Raw genomic sequence first — 18089 nt, forward strand, 5'->3', positions numbered from 1 at the left:
AGTGTCCCTGGTTACATGAAAAAGAGCCGAAATAGCTTAGTTCTGAGAGCGTTAGACTGAATATCCAAAGGTCCCTGGTTCGATCCCGGGTTTCGGCAACAGCAGAAGTGTTTGGATCGTGTCTCTTAAAGTAAATTATTTTCTTCAGGAAAAATTCCCTAGCTGCTTGAACAAGAGCCGAAATAGCTCAGTTGGAAGAGCGTTAGACTAAAGATCTAAAGGTCCCTGGTTTGATCCCAGGTTTCGGCAATATGAAATCTTTTTGGAAAGTATATCTTAAAGTAAATTATTTGCTTCAGGAAAAATTCCCTAGCTGCTTGAATGTGAGCCGAAATAGCTCAGTTGGGAGAGCGTTAGACTGAAGATCTAAAGGTCCCAGGTTCGATCCCGGGTTTCGGCAACACGAGAGCTTTTTGGGTCGTGTATCTTAAAGTAAATTATTTGCTTCAGGAAAAATTCCCTAGCTGCTTGAATATGAGCCGAAATAGCTCAGATGGGAGAGCGTTAGACTGAAGATCTAAAGGTTCCTGGTTCGATCCCGGGTTTCGGCAACACGAGATCTTTTTGGGTCGTGTACCTTAAGGTAAATTACTTTCTTCAGGAAAAATTCCCTAGCTGGTTGAATAGGAGCCGAAATAGCTCAGTTGGGAGAGCGTTAGACTGAAGATCTAAAGGTCCCTGGTTCGATCCCGGGTTTCGGCATCACGAGAGCTTTTTGGTCGAGTATCTTAAAGTAAATTATTTGCTTCAGGAAAGTTTACCTGGTTGCATGAATAAGAGCCGAAATAGCTCAATTGGGAGAGCGTTAGACTGAAGATCTAAAGGTCCCTGGTTCGATCCCGGGTTTCGGCAACACTAGAGCTTCTTGGGTCGTGTATCTTAAAGTAAATTATTTGCTTCAGGAAAAATTCCCTAGCTGCTTGAATATGAGCCGAAATAGCTCAGTTGGGAGAGCGTTAGACTGAAGATCTAAAGGTCCCTGGTTCGATCCCGGGTTTCGGCATCACGAGAGCTTTTTGGGTCGAGTATCTTAAAGTAAATTATTTGCTTCAGGAAAGTTTACCTGGTTGCATGAATAAGAGCCGAAATAGCTCAGTTGGGAGAGCGTTAGACTGAAGATCTAAAGGTCCCTGGTTCGGTCCCGGGTTTCGGCAACATGAAATCTTTTTGGGTCGTGTACATTAAAGTAAACTGCTTTCCCAAGGAAAGTGTCCCTGGTTACATGAAAACGAGCCGAAATAGCTTAGTTGGGAGAGCGTTAGACTGAAGATCTAAAGGTCCCTGGTTCAATCCCGGGTTTCGGCAACAGCAGAGGTGTTTGGATCGTGTATCTTAAAGTAAATTATTTTCTTCAGGAAAAATTCCCTAGCTGCGTGAATATGAGCCGAAATTGCTCAGTTGGGAGAGCGTTAGACTGAAGATCTAAAGGTCCCTGGTTCGATCCCGGGTTTCGGCAACACGAGAGCGTTTTGGGTCGTGTATCTTAAAGTAAATTACTTGCTTCAGGAAAAATTCCCTAGCTGCTTGAATATGAGCCGAAATAGCTCAGTTGGGAGAGCGTTAGACTGAAGATCTAAAGGTCCCTGGTTCGATCTCGGGTTTCGGCAACACGAGAGCTTTTTGGGTCGTGTACCTTAAGGTAAATTACTTTCTTCAGGAAAAATTCCCTAGCTGCTTGAATATGAGCGAAAATAGCTCAGTTGGGAGAGCGTTAGACTGAAGATCTAAAGGTCCCTGGTTCGATCCCGGGTTTCGGCATCACGAGAGCTTTTTGGGTCGAGTATCTTAAAGTAAATTATTTGCTTCAGGAAAGTTTACCTGTTTGCATGAATAATAGCCGAAAAGCTCAGTTGGGAGAGCGTTAGACTGAAGATCTAAAGGTCCCTTGTTCGATCCCGGGTTTCGGAAATACGAGAGCTTTTTGGGTCGTGTATCTTAAAGTAAATTATTTGCTTCCGGAAAACTTCCCTAGCTGCTTGAATGTGAGCCGATATAGCTCAGTTGGGAGAGCGTTAGACTGAAGATCTAAAGGTCCCTGGTTCGATCCCGGGTTTCGGCAACAAGAGAGCTTTTTGGGTCGTCTATCTTAAATTAAATTATTTGCTTCAGGCAAAATTCCCTAGCTGCTTGAATATGAGCCGAAATAGCTCAGTTGGGAGAGCGTTAGACTGAAGATCTAAAGGTCCCTGGTTCGATCCCGGGTTTCGGCAACATGAAAGTTTTTTGGGTCGTGTACATTAAAGTAAACTGCTTTCCCAAGGAAAGTGTCCCTGGTTACATGAAAAAGAGCCGAAATGGCTTAGTTGGGAGAGCGTTAGACTGAAGATCTAAAGGGTCCCTGGTTCGATCCCGGGTTTCGGCAACAGCAGAATTGTTTGGATCGTGTCTCTTAAAGTAAATTATTTTCTTCAGGTTAAATTCCCTAGCTGCTTGAACAAGAGCCGAAATAGCTCAGTTGGAAGAGCGTTAGACTAAAGATCTAAAGGTCCCTGGGTTGATCCCAGGTTTCGGCAATATGAAATCTTTTTGGATAGTATATCTTAAAGTAAATTATTTGCTTCAGGAAAAATTCCCTAGCTGCTTGAATGTGAGCCGAAATAGCTCAGTTGGGAGAGCGTTAGACTGAAGATCTAAAGGTCTTTGGTTCGATCCAGGGTTTCGGCAATACGAGAGCTTTTTGGGTCGTGTACCTTAAGGTAAATTATTTTCTTCAGGAAAAATTCCCTAGCTGCTTGAATGTGAGCCGAAATAGCTCAGTTGGGAGAGCGTTAGACTGAAGATCTAAAGGTCCCTGGTTCGATCCCGGGTTTCGGCAACATGAAAGTTTTTTGGGTCGTGTACATTAAAGTAAACTGCTTTCCCAAGGAAAGTGTCCCTGGTTACATGAAAAAGAGCCGAAATGGCTTAGTTGGGAGAGCGTTAGACTGAAGATCTAAAGGGTCCCTGGTTCGATCCCGGGTTTCGGCAACAGCAGAATTGTTTGGATCGTGTCTCTTAAAGTAAATTATTTTCTTCAGGTTAAATTCCCTAGCTGCTTGAACAAGAGCCGAAATAGCTCAGTTGGAAGAGCGTTAGACTAAAGATCTAAAGGTCCCTGGGTTGATCCCAGGTTTCGGCAATATGAAATCTTTTTGGATAGTATATCTTAAAGTAAATTATTTGCTTCAGGAAAAATTCCCTAGCTGCTTGAATGTGAGCCGAAATAGCTCAGTTGGGAGAGCGTTAGACTGAAGATCTAAAGGTCCCAGGTTCGATCCCGGGTTTCGGCAACACGAGAGCTTTTTGGGTCGTGTTTCTTAAAGTAAATTACTTGCTTAAGGAAAAATTCCCTAGCTTCTTGAATGTGAGCCGAAATAGCTCAGTTGGGAGAGCGTTAGACTGAAGATCTAAAGGTCCCTCGTTCGATCCCGGGTTTCGGCAACATGAAAGCTTTTTGGGTCGTGTACATTAAAGTAAACTGCTTTCCCAAGGAAAGTGTCCCTGGTTACTTGAAAAAGAGCCAAAATGGCTTAGTTGGGAGAGCGTTAGACTGAAGATCTAAAGGGTCCCTGGTTCGATCCCGGGTTTCGGCAACAGCAGAAGTGTTTGGATCGTGTCTCTTAAAGTAAATTATTTTCTTCAGGAAAAATTCCCTAGCTGCTTGAACAAGAGCCGAAATAGCTCAGTTGGAAGAGCGTTAGACCAAAGATCTAAAGGTCCCTGGTTTGATCCCAGGTTTCGGCAATATGAAATCTTTTTGGATAGTATATCTTAAAGTAAATTATTTGCTTCAGGAAAAATTCCCTAGCTGCTTGAATGTGAGCCGAAATAGCTCAGTTGGGAGAGCGTTAGACTGAAGATCTAAAGGTCTTTGGTTCGATCCAGGGTTTCGGCAATACGAGAGCTTTTTGGGTCGTGTACCTTAAGGTAAATTATTTTCTTCAGGAAAAATTCCCTAGCTGCTTGAATGTGAGCCGAAATAGCTCAGTTGGGAGAGCGTTAGACTGAAGATCTAAAGGTCCCTGGTTCGATCCCGGGTTTCGGCAACATGAAAGCTTTTTGGGTCGTGTACATTAAAGTAAACTGCTTTCCCAAGGAAAGTGTCCCTGGTTACATGAAAAAGAGCCGAAATGGCTTAGTTGAGAGAGCGTTAGACTGAAGATCTAAAGGGTCCCTGGTTCGATCCCGGGTTTCGGCAACAGCAGAAGTGTTTGGATCGTGTCTCTTAAAGTATATAATTTTCTTCAGGAAAAATTCCCTAGCTGCTTGAACAAGAGCCGAAATAGCTCAGTTGGAAGAGCGTTAGACTAAAGATCTAAAGGTCCCTGGTTTGATCCCAGGTTTCGGCAATATGAAATCTTTTTGGATAGTATATCTTAAAGTAAATTATTTGCTTCAGGAAAAATTCCCTAGCTGCTTGAATGTGAGCCGAAATAGCTCAGTTGGGAGAGCGTTAGACTGAAGATCTAAAGGTCCCTGGTTCGATCCCGGGTTTCGGCAACACGAGAGCTTTTTGGTTCGTGTATCTTAAAGTAAATTACTTGCTTCAGGAAAAATTCTCTAGCTGCTTGAATATGAGCCGAAATAGCTCAGTTGGGAGAGCGTTAGACTGAAGATCTAAAGGTCCCTGGTTCGATCCCGGGTTTCGGCATCACGAGAGCTTTTTGGGTCGAGTATCTTAAAGTAAATTATTTGCTTCAGGAAAGTTTACCTGGTTGCATGAATAAGAGCCGAAATAGCTCAGTTGGGAGAGCGTTAGACTGAAGATCTAAAGGTCCCTGGTTCGGTTTCGGCAACATGAAAGCTTTTTGGGTCATGTACATTAAAGTAAACTGCATTCCCAAGGAAAGTGCCCCTGGTTACTTGAAAAAGAGCCGAAATGGCTTAGTTGGGAGAGCGTTAGACTGAAGATCTAAAGGGTCCCTGGTTCGATCCCGGGTTTCGGCAACAGCAGAAGTGTTTGGATCGTGTCTCTTAAAGTAAATTATTTTCTTCAGGAAAAATTCCCTAGCTGCTTGAACAAGAGCCGAAATAGCTCAGTTGGAAGAGCGTTAGACTAAAGATCTAAAGGTCCCTGGTTTGATCCCAGGTTTCGGCAATATGAAATCTTTTTGGATAGTATATCTTAAAGTAAATTATTTGCTTCAGGAAAAATTCCCTAGCTGCTTGAATGTGAGCCGAAATAGCTCAGTTGGGAGAGCGTTAGACTGAAGTTCTAAAGGTCTTTGGTTCGATCCCGGGTTTCGGCAACACGAGAGCTTTTTGGGTCGTGTACCTTAAGGTAAATTATTTTCTTCAGGAAAAATTCCCTAGCTGCTTGAATGTGAGCCGAAATAGCTCAGTTGGGAGAGCGTTAGACTGAAGATCTAAAGGTCCCTGGTTCGATCCCGGGTTTCGGCAACATGAAAGCTTTTTGGGTCGTGTACATTAAAGTAAACTGCTTTCCCAAGGAAAGTGTCCCTGGTTACATGAAAAAGAGCCGAAATGGCTTAGTTGGGAGAGCGTTAGACTGAAGATCTAAAGGGTCCCTGGTTCGATCCCGGGTTTCGGCAACAGCAGAAGTGTTTGGATCGTGTCTCTTAAAGTAAATAATTTTCTTCAGGAAAAATTCCCTAGCTGCTTGAACAAGAGCCGAAATAGCTCAGTTGGAAGAGCGTTAGACTAAAGATCTAAAGGTCCCTGGTTTGATCCCAGGTTTCGGCAATATGAAATCTTTTTGGATAGTATATCTTAAAGTAAATTATTTGCTTCAGGAAAAATTCCCTAGCTGCTTGAATGTGAGCCGAAATAGCTCAGTTGGGAGAGCGTTAGACTGAAGATCTAAAGGTCCCTGGTTCGATCCCGGGTTTCGGCAACACGAGAGCTTTTTGCGTCGTGTATCTTAAAGTAAATTACTTGCTTCAGGAAAAATTCTCTAGCTGCTTGAATATGAGCCGAAATAGCTCAGTTGGGAGAGCGTTAGACTGAAGATCTAAAGGTCCCTGGTTCGATCCCGGGTTTCGGCATCACGAGAGCTTTTTGGGTCGAGTATCTTAAAGTAAATTATTTGCTTCAGGAAAGTTTACCTGGTTGCATGAATAAGAGCCGAAATAGCTCAGTTGGGAGAGCGTTAGACTGAAGATCTAAAGGTCCCTGGTTCGGTCCCGGGTTTCGGCAACATGAAAGCTTTTTGGGTCGTGTACATTAAAGTAAACTGCTTTCCCAAGGAAAGTGTCCCTGGTTACATGAAAACGAGCCGAAATAGCTTAGTTGGGAGAGCGTTAGACTGAAGATCTAAAGGTCCCTGGTTCGATCCCGGGTTTCGGCAACAGCAGAGGTGTTTGGATCGTGTATCTTAAAGTAAATTATTTTCTTCAGGAAAAATTCCCTAGCTGCGTGAATATGAGCCAAAATTGCTCAGTTGGGAGAGCGTTAGACTGAAGATCTAAAGGTCCCTGGTTCGATCCCGGGTTTCGGCAACACGAGAGCGTTTTGGGTCGTGTACCTTAAAGTAAATTACTTGCTTCAGGAAAAATTCCCTAGCTGCTTGAATATGAGCCGAAATAGCTCAGTTGGGAGAGCGTTAGACTGAAGATCTAAAGGTCCCTGGTTCGATCCCGGGTTTCGGCAACACGAGAGCTTTTTGGGTCGTGTACCTTAAGGTAAATTACTTTCTTCAGGAAAAATTCCCTAGCTGCTTGAATATGAGCGAAAATAGCTCAGTTGGGAGAGCGTTAGACTGAAGATCTAAAGGTCCCTGGTTCGATCCCGGGTTTCGGCATCACGAGAGCTTTTTGGGTCGAGTATCTTAAAGTAAATTATTTGCTTCAGGAAAGTTTACCTGGTTGCATGAATAAGAGCCGAAAAGCTCAGTTGGGAGAGCGTTAGACTGAAGATCTAAAGGTCCCTTGTTCGATCCCGGGTTTCGGAAATACGAGAGCTTTTTGGGTCGTGTATCTTAAAGTAAATTATTTGCTTCCGGAAAACTTCCCTAGCTGCTTGAATGTGAGCCGATATAGCTCAGTTGGGAGAGCGTTAGACTGAAGATCTAAAGGTCCCTGGTTCGATCCCGGGTTTCGGCAACAAGAGAGCTTTTTGGGTCGTCTATCTTAAATTAAATTATTTGCTTCAGGCAAAATTCCCTAGCTGCTTGAATATGAGCCGAAATAGCTCAGTTGGGAGAGCGTTAGACTGAAGATCTAAAGGTCCCTGGTTCGATCCCGGGTTTCGGCAACACGAGAGCTTTTTGGGTCGTGTACCTTAAGGTAAATTACTTTCTTCAGGAAAAATTCCCTAGCTGCTTGAATATGAGCCGAAATAGCTCAGTTGGGAGAGCGTTAGACTGAAGATCTAAAGGTCCCTGGTTCGATCCCGGGTTTCGGCAACAGCAGAGGTGTTTGGATCGTGTATCTTAAAGTAAATTATTTTCTTCAGGAAAAATTCCCTAGCTGCGTGAATATGAGCCGAATTTGGTCAGTTGGGAGAGCGTTAGACTGAAGATCTAAAGGTCCCTGGTTCGATCCCGGGTTTCGGCAACAGCAGAGGTGTTTGGATCGTGTACCTTAAGGTAAATTATTTTCTTTAGGAAAAATTCCCTAGCTGCTTGAATATGAGCCGAAATAGCTCAGTTGGGAGAGCGTTAGACTGAAGATCTAAAGGTCCCTGGTTCGATCCCGGGTTTCGGCAACACGAGAGCTTTTTGGGTCGTGTACCTTAAGGTTAATTACTTTCTTCAGGAAAAATTCCCTAGCTGCTTGAATATGAGCCGAAATAGCTCAGTTGTTAGAGCGTTAGACTGAAGATCTAAAGGTCCCTGGTTCGATCCCGGGTTTCGGCATCACGAGAGCTTTTGGGGTCGAGTATCTTAAAGTAAATTATTTGCTTCAGGAAAGTTTACCTGGTTGCATGAATAAGAGCCGAAATAGTTTAGTTGGGAGAGCGTTAGACTGTAGATCTAAAGGTCCCTGGTTCGATCCCGGGTTTCGGCAACATGAAAGCTTTTTGGGTCGTGTACATTAAAGTAAACTGCTTTCCCAAGGAAAGTGTCCCTGGTTACATGAAAAAGAGCCGAAATAGCTTAGTTGTGAGAGCGTTAGACTGAATATCCAAAGGTCCCTGGTTCGATCCCGGGTTTCGGCAACAGCAGAAGTGTTTGGATCGTGTCTCTTAAAGTAAATTATTTTCTTCAGGAAAAATTCCCTAGCTGCTTGAACAAGAGCCGAAATAGCTCAGTTGGAAGAGCGTTAGACTAAAGATCTAAAGGTCCCTGGTTTGATCCCAGGTTTCGGCAATATGAAATCTTTTTGGAAAGTATATCTTACAGTAAATTATTTGCTTCAGGAAAAATTCCCTAGCTGCTTGAATGTGAGCCGAAATAGCTCAGTTGGGAGAGCGTTAGACTGAAGATCTAAAGGTCCCAGGTTCGATCCCGGGTTTCGGCAACACGAGAGCTTTTTGGGTCGTGTATCTTAAAGTAAATTATTTGCTTCAGGAAAAATTCCCTAGCTGCTTGAATATGAGCCGAAATAGCTCAGTTGGGAGAGCGTTAGACTGAAGATCTAAAGGTCCCTGGTTCGATCCCGGGTTTCGGCATCGCGAGAGCTTTTTGGGTCGAGTATCTTAAAGTAAATTATTTGCTTCAGGAAAGTTTACCTGGTTGCGTGAATAAGAGCCGAAATAGCTCAGTTGGGAGAGCGTTAGACTGAAGATCTAAAGGTCCCTGGTTCGATCCCGGGTTTCGGCAACATGAAAGCTTTTTGGGTCGTGTACATTAAAGTAAACTGCTTTCCCAAGGAAAGTTTACCTGGTTGCATGAATAAGAGCCGAAATAGCTCAGTTGGGAGAGCGTTAGACTGAAGATCTAAAGGTCCCTGGTTGGATCCCGGGTTTCGGCAACAGCAGAGGTGTTTGGATCGTGTATCTTAAAGTAAATTATTTTCTTCAGGAAAAATTCCCTAGCTGCGTGAATATGAGCCGAAATAGCTCAGTTAGGAGAGCGTTAGACAGAAGATCTAAAGGTCCCTGGTTCGATCCCGGGTTTCGGCAACACGAGAGCTTTTTAGTCGTGTACCTTAAGGTAAATTACTTTCTTCAGGAAAAATTCCCTAGCTGCTTGAATATGAGCCGAAATAGCTCAGTTGGGAGAGCGTTAGACTGAAGATCTAATGGTCCCTGGTTCGATCCCGGGTTTCGGCATCACGAGAGCTTTTTGGGTCGAGTATCTTAAAGTAAATTATTTGCTTCAGGAAAGTTTACCTGGTTGCATGAATAAGAGCCGAAATAGCTTAGTTGGGAGAGCGTCAGACTGAAGATCTAAAGGGTCCCTGGTTCGATCCCGGGTTTCGGCAACAGCAGAAGTGTTTGGATCGTGTCTCTTAAAGTAAATTATTTTCTTCAGGAAAAATTCCCTAGCTGCTTGAACAAGAGCCGAAATAGCTCAGTTGGAAGAGCGTTAGACTAAAGATCTAAAGGTCCCTGGTTTGATCCCAGGTTTCGGCAATATGAAATCTTTTTGGATAGTATATCTTAAAGTAAATTATTTGCTTCAGGAAAAATTCCCTAGCTGCTTGAATGTGAGCCGAAATAGCTCAGTTGGGAGAGCGTTAGACTGAAGTTCTAAAGGTCTTTGGTTCGATCCCGGGTTTCGGCAACACGAGAGCTTTTTGGGTCGTGTACCTTAAGGTAAATTATTTTCTTCAGGAAAAATTCCCTAGCTGCTTGAATGTGAGCCGAAATAGCTCAGTTGGGAGAGCGTTAGACTGAAGATCTAAAGGTCCCTGGTTCGATCCCGGGTTTCGGCAACATGAAAGCTTTTTGGGTCGTGTACATTAAAGTAAACTGCTTTCCCAAGGAAAGTGTCCCTGGTTACATGAAAAAGAGCCGAAATGGCTTAGTTGGGAGAGCGTTAGACTGAAGATCTAAAGGGTCCCTGGTTCGATCCCGGGTTTCGGCAACAGCAGAAGTGTTTGGATCGTGTCTCTTAAAGTAAATAATTTTCTTCAGGAAAAATTCCCTAGCTGCTTGAACAAGAGCCGAAATAGCTCAGTTGGAAGAGCGTTAGACTAAAGATCTAAAGGTCCCTGGTTTGATCCCAGGTTTCGGCAATATGAAATCTTTTTGGATAGTATATCTTAACGTAAATTATTTGCTTCAGGAAAAATTCCCTAGCTGCTTGAATGTGAGCCGAAATAGCTCAGTTGGGAGAGCGTTAGACTGAAGATCTAAAGGTCCCTGGTTCGATCCCGGGTTTCGGCAACACGAGAGCTTTTTGCGTCGTGTATCTTAAAGTAAATTACTTGCTTCAGGAAAAATTCTCTAGCTGCTTGAATATGAGCCGAAATAGCTCAGTTGGGAGAGCGTTAGACTGAAGATCTAAAGGTCCCTGGTTCGATCCCGGGTTTCGGCATCACGAGAGCTTTTTGGGTCGAGTATCTTAAAGTAAATTATTTGCTTCAGGAAAGTTTACCTGGTTGCATGAATAAGAGCCGAAATAGCTCAGTTGGGAGAGCGTTAGACTGAAGATCTAAAGGTCCCTGGTTCGGTCCCGGGTTTCGGCAACATGAAAGCTTTTTGGGTCGTGTACATTAAAGTAAACTGCTTTCCCAAGGAAAGTGTCCCTGGTTACATGAAAACGAGCCGAAATAGCTTAGTTGGGAGAGCGTTAGACTGAAGATCTAAAGGTCCCTGGTTCGATCCCGGGTTTCGGCAACAGCAGAGGTGTTTGGATCGTGTATCTTAAAGTAAATTATTTTCTTCAGGAAAAATTCCCTAGCTGCGTGAATATGAGCCGAAATTGCTCAGTTGGGAGAGCGTTAGACTGAAGATCTAAAGGTCCCTGGTTCGATCCCGGGTTTCGGCAACACGAGAGCGTTTTGGGTCGTGTACCTTAAAGTAAATTACTTGCTTCAGGAAAAATTCCCTAGCTGCTTGAATATGAGCCGAAATAGCTCAGTTGGGAGAGCGTTAGACTGAAGATCTAAAGGTCCCTGGTTCGATCCCGGGTTTCGGCAACACGAGAGCTTTTTGGGTCGTGTACCTTAAGGTAAATTACTTTCTTCAGGAAAAATTCCCTAGCTGCTTGAATATGAGCGAAAATAGCTCAGTTGGGAGAGCGTTAGACTGAAGATCTAAAGGTCCCTGGTTCGATCCCGGGTTTCGGCATCACGAGAGCTTTTTGGGTCGAGTATCTTAAAGTAAATTATTTGCTTCAGGAAAGTTTACCTGGTTGCATGAATAAGAGCCGAAAAGCTCAGTTGGGAGAGCGTTAGACTGAAGATCTAAAGGTCCCTTGTTCGATCCCGGGTTTCGGAAATACGAGAGCTTTTTGGGTCGTGTATCTTAAAGTAAATTATTTGCTTCCGGAAAACTTCCCTAGCTGCTTGAATGTGAGCCGATATAGCTCAGTTGGGAGAGCGTTAGACTGAAGATCTAAAGGTCCCTGGTTCGATCCCGGGTTTCGGCAACAAGAGAGCTTTTTGGGTCGTCTATCTTAAATTAAATTATTTGCTTCAGGCAAAATTCCCTAGCTGCTTGAATATGAGCCGAAATAGCTCAGTTGGGAGAGCGTTAGACTGAAGATCTAAAGGTCCCTGGTTCGATCCCGGGTTTCGGCAACACGAGAGCTTTTTGGGTCGTGTACCTTAAGGTAAATTACTTTCTTCAGGAAAAATTCCCTAGCTGCTTGAATATGAGCCGAAATAGCTCAGTTGGGAGAGCGTTAGACTGAAGATCTAAAGGTCCCTGGTTCGATCCCGGGTTTCGGCAACAGCAGAGGTGTTTGGATCGTGTATCTTAAAGTAAATTATTTTCTTCAGGAAAAATTCCCTAGCTGCGTGAATATGAGCCGAATTTGGTCAGTTGGGAGAGCGTTAGACTGAAGATCTAAAGGTCCCTGGTTCGATCCCGGGTTTCGGCAACAGCAGAGGTGTTTGGATCGTGTACCTTAAGGTAAATTATTTTCTTTAGGAAAAATTCCCTAGCTGCTTGAATATGAGCCGAAATAGCTCAGTTGGGAGAGCGTTAGACTGAAGATCTAAAGGTCCCTGGTTCGATCCCGGGTTTCGGCAACACGAGAGCTTTTTGGGTCGTGTACCTTAAGGTTAATTACTTTCTTCAGGAAAAATTCCCTAGCTGCTTGAATATGAGCCGAAATAGCTCAGTTGTTAGAGCGTTAGACTGAAGATCTAAAGGTCCCTGGTTCGATCCCGGGTTTCGGCATCACGAGAGCTTTTGGGGTCGAGTATCTTAAAGTAAATTATTTGCTTCAGGAAAGTTTACCTGGTTGCATGAATAAGAGCCGAAATAGTTTAGTTGGGAGAGCGTTAGACTGTAGATCTAAAGGTCCCTGGTTCGATCCCGGGTTTCGGCAACATGAAAGCTTTTTGGGTCGTGTACATTAAAGTAAACTGCTTTCCCAAGGAAAGTGTCCCTGGTTACATGAAAAAGAGCCGAAATAGCTTAGTTGTGAGAGCGTTAGACTGAATATCCAAAGGTCCCTGGTTCGATCCCGGGTTTCGGCAACAGCAGAAGTGTTTGGATCGTGTCTCTTAAAGTAAATTATTTTCTTCAGGAAAAATTCCCTAGCTGCTTGAACAAGAGCCGAAATAGCTCAGTTGGAAGAGCGTTAGACTAAAGATCTAAAGGTCCCTGGTTTGATCCCAGGTTTCGGCAATATGAAATCTTTTTGGAAAGTATATCTTACAGTAAATTATTTGCTTCAGGAAAAATTCCCTAGCTGCTTGAATGTGAGCCGAAATAGCTCAGTTGGGAGAGCGTTAGACTGAAGATCTAAAGGTCCCAGGTTCGATCCCGGGTTTCGGCAACACGAGAGCTTTTTGGGTCGTGTATCTTAAAGTAAATTATTTGCTTCAGGAAAAATTCCCTAGCTGCTTGAATATGAGCCGAAATAGCTCAGTTGGGAGAGCGTTAGACTGAAGATCTAAAGGTCCCTGGTTCGATCCCGGGTTTCGGCATCGCGAGAGCTTTTTGGGTCGAGTATCTTAAAGTAAATTATTTGCTTCAGGAAAGTTTACCTGGTTGCGTGAATAAGAGCCGAAATAGCTCAGTTGGGAGAGCGTTAGACTGAAGATCTAAAGGTCCCTGGTTCGATCCCGGGTTTCGGCAACATGAAAGCTTTTTGGGTCGTGTACATTAAAGTAAACTGCTTTCCCAAGGAAAGTTTACCTGGTTGCATGAATAAGAGCCGAAATAGCTCAGTTGGGAGAGCGTTAGACTGAAGATCTAAAGGTCCCTGGTTGGATCCCGGGTTTCGGCAACAGCAGAGGTGTTTGGATCGTGTATCTTAAAGTAAATTATTTTCTTCAGGAAAAATTCCCTAGCTGCGTGAATATGAGCCGAAATAGCTCAGTTAGGAGAGCGTTAGACAGAAGATCTAAAGGTCCCTGGTTCGATCCCGGGTTTCGGCAACACGAGAGCTTTTTGAGTCGTGTACCTTAAGGTAAATTACTTTCTTCAGGAAAAATTCCCTAGCTGCTTGAATATGAGCCGAAATAGCTCAGTTGGGAGAGCGTTAGACTGAAGATCTAATGGTCCCTGGTTCGATCCCGGGTTTCGGCATCACGAGAGCTTTTTGGGTCGAGTATCTTAAAGTAAATTATTTGCTTCAGGAAAGTTTACCTGGTTGCATGAATAAGAGCCGAAATAGCTTAGTTGGGAGAGCGTCAGACTGAAGATCTAAAGGTCCCTGGTTCGATCAAGGGTCTCGGCAACAGCAGAAGTGTTTGGATCGTGTCTCTTAAAGTAAATTATTTTCTTCAGGAAAAATTCCCTAGCTGCTTGAACAAGAGCCGAAATAGCTCAGTTGGAAGAGCGTTAGACTAAAGATCTAAAGGTCCCTGGTTTGATCCCAGGTTTCGGCAATATGAAATCTTTTTGGATAGTATATCTTAAAGTAAATTATTTGCTTCAGGAAAAATTCCCTAGCTGCTTGAATGTGAGCCGAAATAGCTCAGTTGGGAGAGCGTTAGACTGAAGATCTAAAGGTCCCTGGTTCGATCCCGGGTTTCGGCAACACGAGAGCTTTTTGGGTCGTGTATCTTAAAGTAAATTACTTGCTTCAGGAAAAATTCCCTAGCTGCTTGAATATGAGCCGAAATAGCTCAGTTGGGAGAGCGTTAGACTGAAGATCTAAAGGTCCCTGGTTCGACCCCGGGTTTCGGCATCACGAGAGCTTTTTGGGTCGAGTATCTTAAAGTAAATTATTTGCTTCAGGAAAGTTTACCTGGTTGCATGAATAAGAGCCGAAAAGCTCAGTTGGGAGAGCGTTACACTGAAGATCTAAAGGTCCCTGGTTCGATCCCGGGTTTCGGAAATACGAGAGCTTTTTGGGTCGTGTTCCTTAAGGTAAATTACTTTCTTCAGGAAAAATTCCCTAGCTGCTTGAATATGAGCCGAAATAGCTCAGTTGGGAGAGCGTTAGACGGGAGAGCGTTAGACTGAAGATCTAAAGGTCCCTGGTTCGATCCCGGGTTTCGGCATCACGAGAGCTTTTTGGGTCGAGTATCTTAAAGTAAATTATTTGCTTCAGGAAAGTTTACCTGGTTGCATGAATAAGAGCCGAAAAGCTCAGTTGGGAGAGCGTTACACTGAAGATCTAAAGGTCCCTGGTTCGATCCCGGGTTTCGGAAATACGAGAGCTTTTTGGGTCGTGTATCTTAAAGTAAATTATTTTCTTCAGGAAAAATTCCCTAGCTGCTTGAATATGAGCCGAAATAGCTCAGTTGGGAGAGCGTTAGACTGAAGATCTAAAGGTCCCTGGTTCGATCCCGGGTTTCGGCATCACGAGAGCTTTTTGGGTCGAGTATCTTAAAGTAAATTATTTGCTTCAGGAAAGTTTACCTGGTTGCATGAATAAGAGCCGAAATAGCTTAGTTGGGAGAGCGTTAGACTGAACATCTAAAGGTCCCTGGTTCGATCCCGGGTTTCGGCAACATGAAAGTTTTTTGGGTCGTGTACATTAAAGTAAACTGCTTTCCCAAGGAAAGTGTCCCTGGTTACATGAAAAAGAGCCGAAATGGCTTAGTTGGGAGAGCGTTAGACTGAAGATCTAAAGGGTCCCTGGTTCGATCCCGGGTTTCGGCAACAGCAGAAGTGTTTGGATCGTGTCTCTTAAAGTAAATTATTTTCTTCAGATTAAATTCCCTAGCTGCTTGAACAAGAGCCGAAATAGCTCAGTTGGAAGAGCGTTAGACTAAAGATCTAAAGGTCCCTGGTTTGATCCCAGGTTTCGGCAATATCAGAAGTCCATTAAATTAGCCTAGGAAGTGAACAATTACAATGGCTGGTATAGCGTACGTCTCTGCTGGGATAAAAACTCCTTCTAACTCCATGGATAGGGGGTTAAATTTTTCCCCCTTTCCTAACACAGTTAGAAATCTCGAGCTCCTCTCTAGGAAGTCTTTCTTGACGTGAGCGGGGCGTGACTTCTTAAGCCCATGAACGCTGGATCTCTAAAGGGTAGATTGTTTGCTTTATAAAAAAATAAAAAAAGGAACGGCCACGGTTGTTAAAGGGAGGATGAAGTAGAAAATCAAGTGGTTTTTTATCGATTCTTTTACTAATTATAAAAAGGCAGGGAGTTACGCGATTGGTCGGAAGTCCTTATTTAAAATTATCTTTTAAATCTGAATCTAATTTGAATTTTACAATCATTCGGAAGTATTCCCTGAATGTTTGACTATGCAAACTGGTCCTGTAAATAGTAGTGGAATCGATAAAAAATCACTTGATTTTCTACTTCATCCTCCCTTTAAATAGTCTTTTTTCAATAGGTTTATGAAGAGTCATAAAAAACTGAATGACCTTAACTGTTCCAAAATTCACATTTCCATCCCTTCTCCTATGCTAAAGCGGGCTCGGTTTTACAGTGGAAGGAGGCGTTTTCGGCCAATAGTTTTTTCTCTCTCGATAGGGCAAATTTTGGCGTACGAGTCGCACCTAAACCGGAGATCTGAGAGAAATTACCGCGAGGTGGCGAATGTGTCGCCCTTCTTCAGTATTGCTACACAAGAGAGGGGCGCCCCAAACCCCGCTTTTGGTTACTTCCTAGGCTAATTTAATGGACTTCTGGCAATATGAAATCTTTTTGGATAGTATATCTTAAAGTAAATTATTTGCTTCAGGAAAAATTCCCTAGCTGCTTGAATGTGAGCCGAAATAGCTCAGTTGGGAGAGCGTTAGACTGAAGATCTAAAGGTCTTTGGTTCGATCCCGGGTTTCGGCAACACGAGAGCTTTTTGGGTCGTGTACCTTAAGGTAAATTATTTTCTTCAGGAAAAATTCCCTAGCTGCTTGAATGTGATTCGAAATAGCTCAGTTGGGAGAGCGTTAGACTGAAGATCTGAAGGTCCCTGGTTCGATCCCGGGTTTCGGCAACATGAAAGCTTTTTGGGTCGTGTACATTAAAGTAAACTGCTTTCCCAAGGAAAGTGTCCCTGGTTACATGAAAAAGAGCCGAAATGACTTAGTTGGGAGAGCGTTAGACTGAAGATCTAAAGGGTCCCTGGTTCGATCCCGGGTTTCGGCAACAGCAGAAGTGTTTGGATCGTGTCTCTTAAAGTAAATTATTTTCTTCAGGAAAAATTCCCTAGCTGCTTGAACAAGAGCCGAAATAGCTCAGTTGGAAGAGCGTTAGACTAAAGATCTAAAGGTCCCTGGTTTGATCCCAGGTTTCGGCAATATGAAATCTTTTTGGATAGTATATCTTAAAGTAAATTATTTGCTTCAGGAAAAATTCCCTAGCTGCTTGAATGTGAGCCGAAATAGCTCAGTTGGGAGAGCGTTAGACTGAAGATCTAAAGGTCCCTGGTTCGATCCCGGGTTTCGGCAACACGAGAGCTTTTTGGGTCGTGTATCTTAAAGTAAATTACTTGCTTCAGGAAAAATTCCCTAGCTGCTTGAATATGAGCCGAAATAGCTCAGTTGGGAGAGCGTTAGACTGAAGATCTAAAGGTCCCTGGTTCGACCCCGGGTTTCGGCATCACGAGAGCTTTTTGGGTCGAGTATCTTAAAGTAAATTATTTGCTTCAGGAAAGTTTACCTGGTTGCATGAATAAGAGCCGAAAAGCTCAGTTGGGAGAGCGTTACACTGAAGATCTAAAGGTCCCTGGTTCGATCCCGGGTTTCGGAAATACGAGAGCTTTTTGGGTCGTGTTCCTTAAGGTAAATTACTTTCTTCAGGAAAAATTCCCTAGCTGCTTGAATATGAGCCGAAATAGCTCAGTTGGGAGAGCGTTAGACGGGAGAGCGTTAGACTGAAGATCTAAAGGTCCCTGGTTCGATCCCGGGTTTCGGCATCACGAGAGCTTTTTGGGTCGAGTATCTTAAAGTAAATTATTTGCTTCAGGAAAGTTTACCTGGTTGCATGAATAAGAGCCGAAAAGCTCAGTTGGGAGAGCGTTACACTGAAGATCTAAAGGTCCCTGGTTCGATCCCGGGTTTCGGAAATACGAGAGCTTTTTGGGTCGTGTATCTTAAAGTAAATTATTTTCTTCAGGAAAAATTCCCTAGCTGCTTGAATATGAGCCGAAATAGCTCAGTTGGGAGAGCGTTAGACTGAAGATCTAAAGGTCCCTGGTTCGATCCCGGGTTTCGGCATCACGAGAGCTTTTTGGGTCGAGTATCTTAAAGTAAATTATTTGCTTCAGGAAAGTTTACCTGGTTGCATGAATAAGAGCCGAAATAGCTTAGTTGGGAGAGCGTTAGACTGAACATCTAAAGGTCCCTGGTTCGATCCCGGGTTTCGGCAACATGAAAGTTTTTTGGGTCGTGTACATTAAAGTAAACTGCTTTCCCAAGGAAAGTGTCCCTGGTTACATGAAAAAGAGCCGAAATGGCTTAGTTGGGAGAGCGTTAGACTGAAGATCTAAAGGGTCCCTGGTTCGATCCCGGGTTTCGGCAACAGCAGAAGTGTTTGGATCGTGTCTCTTAAAGTAAATTATTTTCTTCAGATTAAATTCCCTAGCTGCTTGAACAAGAGCCGAAATAGCTCAGTTGGAAGAGCGTTAGACTAAAGATCTAAAGGTCCCTGGTTTGATCCCAGGTTTCGGCAATATCAGAAGTCCATTAAATTAGCCTAGGAAGTGAACAATTACAATGGCTGGTATAGCGTACGT

At 43.6% G+C, this 18089-nt stretch overlaps 67 non-coding genes across 67 annotated transcripts; all 67 read left to right on the forward strand.

Annotated features, from left to right (window-relative positions):
• The first annotated feature begins 176 nt into the window (after positions 1-176).
• On the forward strand, positions 177-249 carry TRNAF-AAA (transfer RNA phenylalanine (anticodon AAA)). Its single transcript has one exon. It is a non-coding gene; the product is annotated as a tRNA-Phe (tRNA).
• A 78-nt stretch (positions 250-327) lies between these two features.
• On the forward strand, positions 328-400 carry TRNAF-GAA (transfer RNA phenylalanine (anticodon GAA)). The gene has a single exon. It is a non-coding gene; the product is annotated as a tRNA-Phe (tRNA).
• Positions 401-629: 229 nt separating this feature from the next.
• Positions 630-702, forward strand: TRNAF-GAA (transfer RNA phenylalanine (anticodon GAA)). Its single transcript has one exon. It is a non-coding gene; the product is annotated as a tRNA-Phe (tRNA).
• Positions 703-779: 77 nt separating this feature from the next.
• Positions 780-852, forward strand: TRNAF-GAA (transfer RNA phenylalanine (anticodon GAA)). Its single transcript has one exon. It is a non-coding gene; the product is annotated as a tRNA-Phe (tRNA).
• Positions 853-930: 78 nt separating this feature from the next.
• Positions 931-1003, forward strand: TRNAF-GAA (transfer RNA phenylalanine (anticodon GAA)). Its single transcript has one exon. It is a non-coding gene; the product is annotated as a tRNA-Phe (tRNA).
• Positions 1004-1232: 229 nt separating this feature from the next.
• TRNAF-GAA (transfer RNA phenylalanine (anticodon GAA)) lies at positions 1233-1305 on the forward strand. The gene has a single exon. It is a non-coding gene; the product is annotated as a tRNA-Phe (tRNA).
• A 78-nt stretch (positions 1306-1383) lies between these two features.
• TRNAF-GAA (transfer RNA phenylalanine (anticodon GAA)) lies at positions 1384-1456 on the forward strand. Its single transcript has one exon. It is a non-coding gene; the product is annotated as a tRNA-Phe (tRNA).
• Positions 1457-1986: 530 nt separating this feature from the next.
• On the forward strand, positions 1987-2059 carry TRNAF-GAA (transfer RNA phenylalanine (anticodon GAA)). The gene has a single exon. It is a non-coding gene; the product is annotated as a tRNA-Phe (tRNA).
• A 78-nt stretch (positions 2060-2137) lies between these two features.
• Positions 2138-2210, forward strand: TRNAF-GAA (transfer RNA phenylalanine (anticodon GAA)). Its single transcript has one exon. It is a non-coding gene; the product is annotated as a tRNA-Phe (tRNA).
• Positions 2211-2440: 230 nt separating this feature from the next.
• Positions 2441-2513, forward strand: TRNAF-AAA (transfer RNA phenylalanine (anticodon AAA)). The gene has a single exon. It is a non-coding gene; the product is annotated as a tRNA-Phe (tRNA).
• Positions 2514-2742: 229 nt separating this feature from the next.
• TRNAF-GAA (transfer RNA phenylalanine (anticodon GAA)) lies at positions 2743-2815 on the forward strand. The gene has a single exon. It is a non-coding gene; the product is annotated as a tRNA-Phe (tRNA).
• A 230-nt stretch (positions 2816-3045) lies between these two features.
• On the forward strand, positions 3046-3118 carry TRNAF-AAA (transfer RNA phenylalanine (anticodon AAA)). The gene has a single exon. It is a non-coding gene; the product is annotated as a tRNA-Phe (tRNA).
• Positions 3119-3196: 78 nt separating this feature from the next.
• On the forward strand, positions 3197-3269 carry TRNAF-GAA (transfer RNA phenylalanine (anticodon GAA)). Its single transcript has one exon. It is a non-coding gene; the product is annotated as a tRNA-Phe (tRNA).
• A 381-nt stretch (positions 3270-3650) lies between these two features.
• On the forward strand, positions 3651-3723 carry TRNAF-AAA (transfer RNA phenylalanine (anticodon AAA)). The gene has a single exon. It is a non-coding gene; the product is annotated as a tRNA-Phe (tRNA).
• Positions 3724-3952: 229 nt separating this feature from the next.
• On the forward strand, positions 3953-4025 carry TRNAF-GAA (transfer RNA phenylalanine (anticodon GAA)). The gene has a single exon. It is a non-coding gene; the product is annotated as a tRNA-Phe (tRNA).
• A 230-nt stretch (positions 4026-4255) lies between these two features.
• TRNAF-AAA (transfer RNA phenylalanine (anticodon AAA)) lies at positions 4256-4328 on the forward strand. The gene has a single exon. It is a non-coding gene; the product is annotated as a tRNA-Phe (tRNA).
• Positions 4329-4406: 78 nt separating this feature from the next.
• Positions 4407-4479, forward strand: TRNAF-GAA (transfer RNA phenylalanine (anticodon GAA)). The gene has a single exon. It is a non-coding gene; the product is annotated as a tRNA-Phe (tRNA).
• Positions 4480-4557: 78 nt separating this feature from the next.
• TRNAF-GAA (transfer RNA phenylalanine (anticodon GAA)) lies at positions 4558-4630 on the forward strand. Its single transcript has one exon. It is a non-coding gene; the product is annotated as a tRNA-Phe (tRNA).
• A 374-nt stretch (positions 4631-5004) lies between these two features.
• TRNAF-AAA (transfer RNA phenylalanine (anticodon AAA)) lies at positions 5005-5077 on the forward strand. The gene has a single exon. It is a non-coding gene; the product is annotated as a tRNA-Phe (tRNA).
• Positions 5078-5306: 229 nt separating this feature from the next.
• TRNAF-GAA (transfer RNA phenylalanine (anticodon GAA)) lies at positions 5307-5379 on the forward strand. Its single transcript has one exon. It is a non-coding gene; the product is annotated as a tRNA-Phe (tRNA).
• Positions 5380-5609: 230 nt separating this feature from the next.
• Positions 5610-5682, forward strand: TRNAF-AAA (transfer RNA phenylalanine (anticodon AAA)). Its single transcript has one exon. It is a non-coding gene; the product is annotated as a tRNA-Phe (tRNA).
• A 78-nt stretch (positions 5683-5760) lies between these two features.
• Positions 5761-5833, forward strand: TRNAF-GAA (transfer RNA phenylalanine (anticodon GAA)). The gene has a single exon. It is a non-coding gene; the product is annotated as a tRNA-Phe (tRNA).
• A 78-nt stretch (positions 5834-5911) lies between these two features.
• Positions 5912-5984, forward strand: TRNAF-GAA (transfer RNA phenylalanine (anticodon GAA)). The gene has a single exon. It is a non-coding gene; the product is annotated as a tRNA-Phe (tRNA).
• Positions 5985-6213: 229 nt separating this feature from the next.
• Positions 6214-6286, forward strand: TRNAF-GAA (transfer RNA phenylalanine (anticodon GAA)). Its single transcript has one exon. It is a non-coding gene; the product is annotated as a tRNA-Phe (tRNA).
• A 229-nt stretch (positions 6287-6515) lies between these two features.
• TRNAF-GAA (transfer RNA phenylalanine (anticodon GAA)) lies at positions 6516-6588 on the forward strand. Its single transcript has one exon. It is a non-coding gene; the product is annotated as a tRNA-Phe (tRNA).
• Positions 6589-6967: 379 nt separating this feature from the next.
• On the forward strand, positions 6968-7040 carry TRNAF-GAA (transfer RNA phenylalanine (anticodon GAA)). Its single transcript has one exon. It is a non-coding gene; the product is annotated as a tRNA-Phe (tRNA).
• A 78-nt stretch (positions 7041-7118) lies between these two features.
• On the forward strand, positions 7119-7191 carry TRNAF-GAA (transfer RNA phenylalanine (anticodon GAA)). Its single transcript has one exon. It is a non-coding gene; the product is annotated as a tRNA-Phe (tRNA).
• A 78-nt stretch (positions 7192-7269) lies between these two features.
• TRNAF-GAA (transfer RNA phenylalanine (anticodon GAA)) lies at positions 7270-7342 on the forward strand. Its single transcript has one exon. It is a non-coding gene; the product is annotated as a tRNA-Phe (tRNA).
• A 229-nt stretch (positions 7343-7571) lies between these two features.
• TRNAF-GAA (transfer RNA phenylalanine (anticodon GAA)) lies at positions 7572-7644 on the forward strand. The gene has a single exon. It is a non-coding gene; the product is annotated as a tRNA-Phe (tRNA).
• Positions 7645-7722: 78 nt separating this feature from the next.
• On the forward strand, positions 7723-7795 carry TRNAF-GAA (transfer RNA phenylalanine (anticodon GAA)). Its single transcript has one exon. It is a non-coding gene; the product is annotated as a tRNA-Phe (tRNA).
• Positions 7796-7873: 78 nt separating this feature from the next.
• On the forward strand, positions 7874-7946 carry TRNAY-GUA (transfer RNA tyrosine (anticodon GUA)). The gene has a single exon. It is a non-coding gene; the product is annotated as a tRNA-Tyr (tRNA).
• A 229-nt stretch (positions 7947-8175) lies between these two features.
• TRNAF-AAA (transfer RNA phenylalanine (anticodon AAA)) lies at positions 8176-8248 on the forward strand. The gene has a single exon. It is a non-coding gene; the product is annotated as a tRNA-Phe (tRNA).
• Positions 8249-8326: 78 nt separating this feature from the next.
• Positions 8327-8399, forward strand: TRNAF-GAA (transfer RNA phenylalanine (anticodon GAA)). Its single transcript has one exon. It is a non-coding gene; the product is annotated as a tRNA-Phe (tRNA).
• A 78-nt stretch (positions 8400-8477) lies between these two features.
• Positions 8478-8550, forward strand: TRNAF-GAA (transfer RNA phenylalanine (anticodon GAA)). Its single transcript has one exon. It is a non-coding gene; the product is annotated as a tRNA-Phe (tRNA).
• Positions 8551-8628: 78 nt separating this feature from the next.
• On the forward strand, positions 8629-8701 carry TRNAF-GAA (transfer RNA phenylalanine (anticodon GAA)). Its single transcript has one exon. It is a non-coding gene; the product is annotated as a tRNA-Phe (tRNA).
• A 379-nt stretch (positions 8702-9080) lies between these two features.
• Positions 9081-9153, forward strand: TRNAF-GAA (transfer RNA phenylalanine (anticodon GAA)). The gene has a single exon. It is a non-coding gene; the product is annotated as a tRNA-Phe (tRNA).
• Positions 9154-9383: 230 nt separating this feature from the next.
• Positions 9384-9456, forward strand: TRNAF-AAA (transfer RNA phenylalanine (anticodon AAA)). The gene has a single exon. It is a non-coding gene; the product is annotated as a tRNA-Phe (tRNA).
• Positions 9457-9685: 229 nt separating this feature from the next.
• On the forward strand, positions 9686-9758 carry TRNAF-GAA (transfer RNA phenylalanine (anticodon GAA)). The gene has a single exon. It is a non-coding gene; the product is annotated as a tRNA-Phe (tRNA).
• Positions 9759-9988: 230 nt separating this feature from the next.
• TRNAF-AAA (transfer RNA phenylalanine (anticodon AAA)) lies at positions 9989-10061 on the forward strand. Its single transcript has one exon. It is a non-coding gene; the product is annotated as a tRNA-Phe (tRNA).
• Positions 10062-10139: 78 nt separating this feature from the next.
• Positions 10140-10212, forward strand: TRNAF-GAA (transfer RNA phenylalanine (anticodon GAA)). The gene has a single exon. It is a non-coding gene; the product is annotated as a tRNA-Phe (tRNA).
• A 78-nt stretch (positions 10213-10290) lies between these two features.
• TRNAF-GAA (transfer RNA phenylalanine (anticodon GAA)) lies at positions 10291-10363 on the forward strand. Its single transcript has one exon. It is a non-coding gene; the product is annotated as a tRNA-Phe (tRNA).
• Positions 10364-10592: 229 nt separating this feature from the next.
• TRNAF-GAA (transfer RNA phenylalanine (anticodon GAA)) lies at positions 10593-10665 on the forward strand. Its single transcript has one exon. It is a non-coding gene; the product is annotated as a tRNA-Phe (tRNA).
• Positions 10666-10743: 78 nt separating this feature from the next.
• TRNAF-GAA (transfer RNA phenylalanine (anticodon GAA)) lies at positions 10744-10816 on the forward strand. The gene has a single exon. It is a non-coding gene; the product is annotated as a tRNA-Phe (tRNA).
• Positions 10817-10894: 78 nt separating this feature from the next.
• On the forward strand, positions 10895-10967 carry TRNAF-GAA (transfer RNA phenylalanine (anticodon GAA)). The gene has a single exon. It is a non-coding gene; the product is annotated as a tRNA-Phe (tRNA).
• Positions 10968-11346: 379 nt separating this feature from the next.
• TRNAF-GAA (transfer RNA phenylalanine (anticodon GAA)) lies at positions 11347-11419 on the forward strand. Its single transcript has one exon. It is a non-coding gene; the product is annotated as a tRNA-Phe (tRNA).
• Positions 11420-11497: 78 nt separating this feature from the next.
• On the forward strand, positions 11498-11570 carry TRNAF-GAA (transfer RNA phenylalanine (anticodon GAA)). The gene has a single exon. It is a non-coding gene; the product is annotated as a tRNA-Phe (tRNA).
• A 78-nt stretch (positions 11571-11648) lies between these two features.
• TRNAF-GAA (transfer RNA phenylalanine (anticodon GAA)) lies at positions 11649-11721 on the forward strand. Its single transcript has one exon. It is a non-coding gene; the product is annotated as a tRNA-Phe (tRNA).
• Positions 11722-11950: 229 nt separating this feature from the next.
• Positions 11951-12023, forward strand: TRNAF-GAA (transfer RNA phenylalanine (anticodon GAA)). The gene has a single exon. It is a non-coding gene; the product is annotated as a tRNA-Phe (tRNA).
• A 78-nt stretch (positions 12024-12101) lies between these two features.
• On the forward strand, positions 12102-12174 carry TRNAF-GAA (transfer RNA phenylalanine (anticodon GAA)). The gene has a single exon. It is a non-coding gene; the product is annotated as a tRNA-Phe (tRNA).
• Positions 12175-12252: 78 nt separating this feature from the next.
• Positions 12253-12325, forward strand: TRNAY-GUA (transfer RNA tyrosine (anticodon GUA)). The gene has a single exon. It is a non-coding gene; the product is annotated as a tRNA-Tyr (tRNA).
• A 229-nt stretch (positions 12326-12554) lies between these two features.
• TRNAF-AAA (transfer RNA phenylalanine (anticodon AAA)) lies at positions 12555-12627 on the forward strand. Its single transcript has one exon. It is a non-coding gene; the product is annotated as a tRNA-Phe (tRNA).
• A 78-nt stretch (positions 12628-12705) lies between these two features.
• TRNAF-GAA (transfer RNA phenylalanine (anticodon GAA)) lies at positions 12706-12778 on the forward strand. Its single transcript has one exon. It is a non-coding gene; the product is annotated as a tRNA-Phe (tRNA).
• Positions 12779-12856: 78 nt separating this feature from the next.
• On the forward strand, positions 12857-12929 carry TRNAF-GAA (transfer RNA phenylalanine (anticodon GAA)). Its single transcript has one exon. It is a non-coding gene; the product is annotated as a tRNA-Phe (tRNA).
• Positions 12930-13007: 78 nt separating this feature from the next.
• On the forward strand, positions 13008-13080 carry TRNAF-GAA (transfer RNA phenylalanine (anticodon GAA)). Its single transcript has one exon. It is a non-coding gene; the product is annotated as a tRNA-Phe (tRNA).
• A 380-nt stretch (positions 13081-13460) lies between these two features.
• On the forward strand, positions 13461-13533 carry TRNAF-GAA (transfer RNA phenylalanine (anticodon GAA)). The gene has a single exon. It is a non-coding gene; the product is annotated as a tRNA-Phe (tRNA).
• Positions 13534-13762: 229 nt separating this feature from the next.
• On the forward strand, positions 13763-13835 carry TRNAF-AAA (transfer RNA phenylalanine (anticodon AAA)). Its single transcript has one exon. It is a non-coding gene; the product is annotated as a tRNA-Phe (tRNA).
• A 78-nt stretch (positions 13836-13913) lies between these two features.
• TRNAF-GAA (transfer RNA phenylalanine (anticodon GAA)) lies at positions 13914-13986 on the forward strand. Its single transcript has one exon. It is a non-coding gene; the product is annotated as a tRNA-Phe (tRNA).
• A 78-nt stretch (positions 13987-14064) lies between these two features.
• TRNAF-GAA (transfer RNA phenylalanine (anticodon GAA)) lies at positions 14065-14137 on the forward strand. Its single transcript has one exon. It is a non-coding gene; the product is annotated as a tRNA-Phe (tRNA).
• Positions 14138-14681: 544 nt separating this feature from the next.
• On the forward strand, positions 14682-14754 carry TRNAF-GAA (transfer RNA phenylalanine (anticodon GAA)). Its single transcript has one exon. It is a non-coding gene; the product is annotated as a tRNA-Phe (tRNA).
• Positions 14755-14832: 78 nt separating this feature from the next.
• TRNAF-GAA (transfer RNA phenylalanine (anticodon GAA)) lies at positions 14833-14905 on the forward strand. The gene has a single exon. It is a non-coding gene; the product is annotated as a tRNA-Phe (tRNA).
• A 230-nt stretch (positions 14906-15135) lies between these two features.
• Positions 15136-15208, forward strand: TRNAF-AAA (transfer RNA phenylalanine (anticodon AAA)). Its single transcript has one exon. It is a non-coding gene; the product is annotated as a tRNA-Phe (tRNA).
• A 1371-nt stretch (positions 15209-16579) lies between these two features.
• Positions 16580-16652, forward strand: TRNAF-AAA (transfer RNA phenylalanine (anticodon AAA)). Its single transcript has one exon. It is a non-coding gene; the product is annotated as a tRNA-Phe (tRNA).
• Positions 16653-16730: 78 nt separating this feature from the next.
• On the forward strand, positions 16731-16803 carry TRNAF-GAA (transfer RNA phenylalanine (anticodon GAA)). The gene has a single exon. It is a non-coding gene; the product is annotated as a tRNA-Phe (tRNA).
• Positions 16804-16881: 78 nt separating this feature from the next.
• On the forward strand, positions 16882-16954 carry TRNAF-GAA (transfer RNA phenylalanine (anticodon GAA)). The gene has a single exon. It is a non-coding gene; the product is annotated as a tRNA-Phe (tRNA).
• Positions 16955-17498: 544 nt separating this feature from the next.
• On the forward strand, positions 17499-17571 carry TRNAF-GAA (transfer RNA phenylalanine (anticodon GAA)). Its single transcript has one exon. It is a non-coding gene; the product is annotated as a tRNA-Phe (tRNA).
• A 78-nt stretch (positions 17572-17649) lies between these two features.
• TRNAF-GAA (transfer RNA phenylalanine (anticodon GAA)) lies at positions 17650-17722 on the forward strand. Its single transcript has one exon. It is a non-coding gene; the product is annotated as a tRNA-Phe (tRNA).
• A 230-nt stretch (positions 17723-17952) lies between these two features.
• On the forward strand, positions 17953-18025 carry TRNAF-AAA (transfer RNA phenylalanine (anticodon AAA)). The gene has a single exon. It is a non-coding gene; the product is annotated as a tRNA-Phe (tRNA).
• The last annotated feature ends 64 nt before the right edge of the window (positions 18026-18089 follow it).

This window comes from Phalangium opilio, unplaced genomic scaffold, assembly GCF_054372755.1.
Source record: "Phalangium opilio isolate 3A_F unplaced genomic scaffold, DU_Popi_V2 ptg000217l_1, whole genome shotgun sequence".
Classification (NCBI taxonomy): Eukaryota; Metazoa; Arthropoda; class Arachnida; order Opiliones; family Phalangiidae; genus Phalangium; species Phalangium opilio.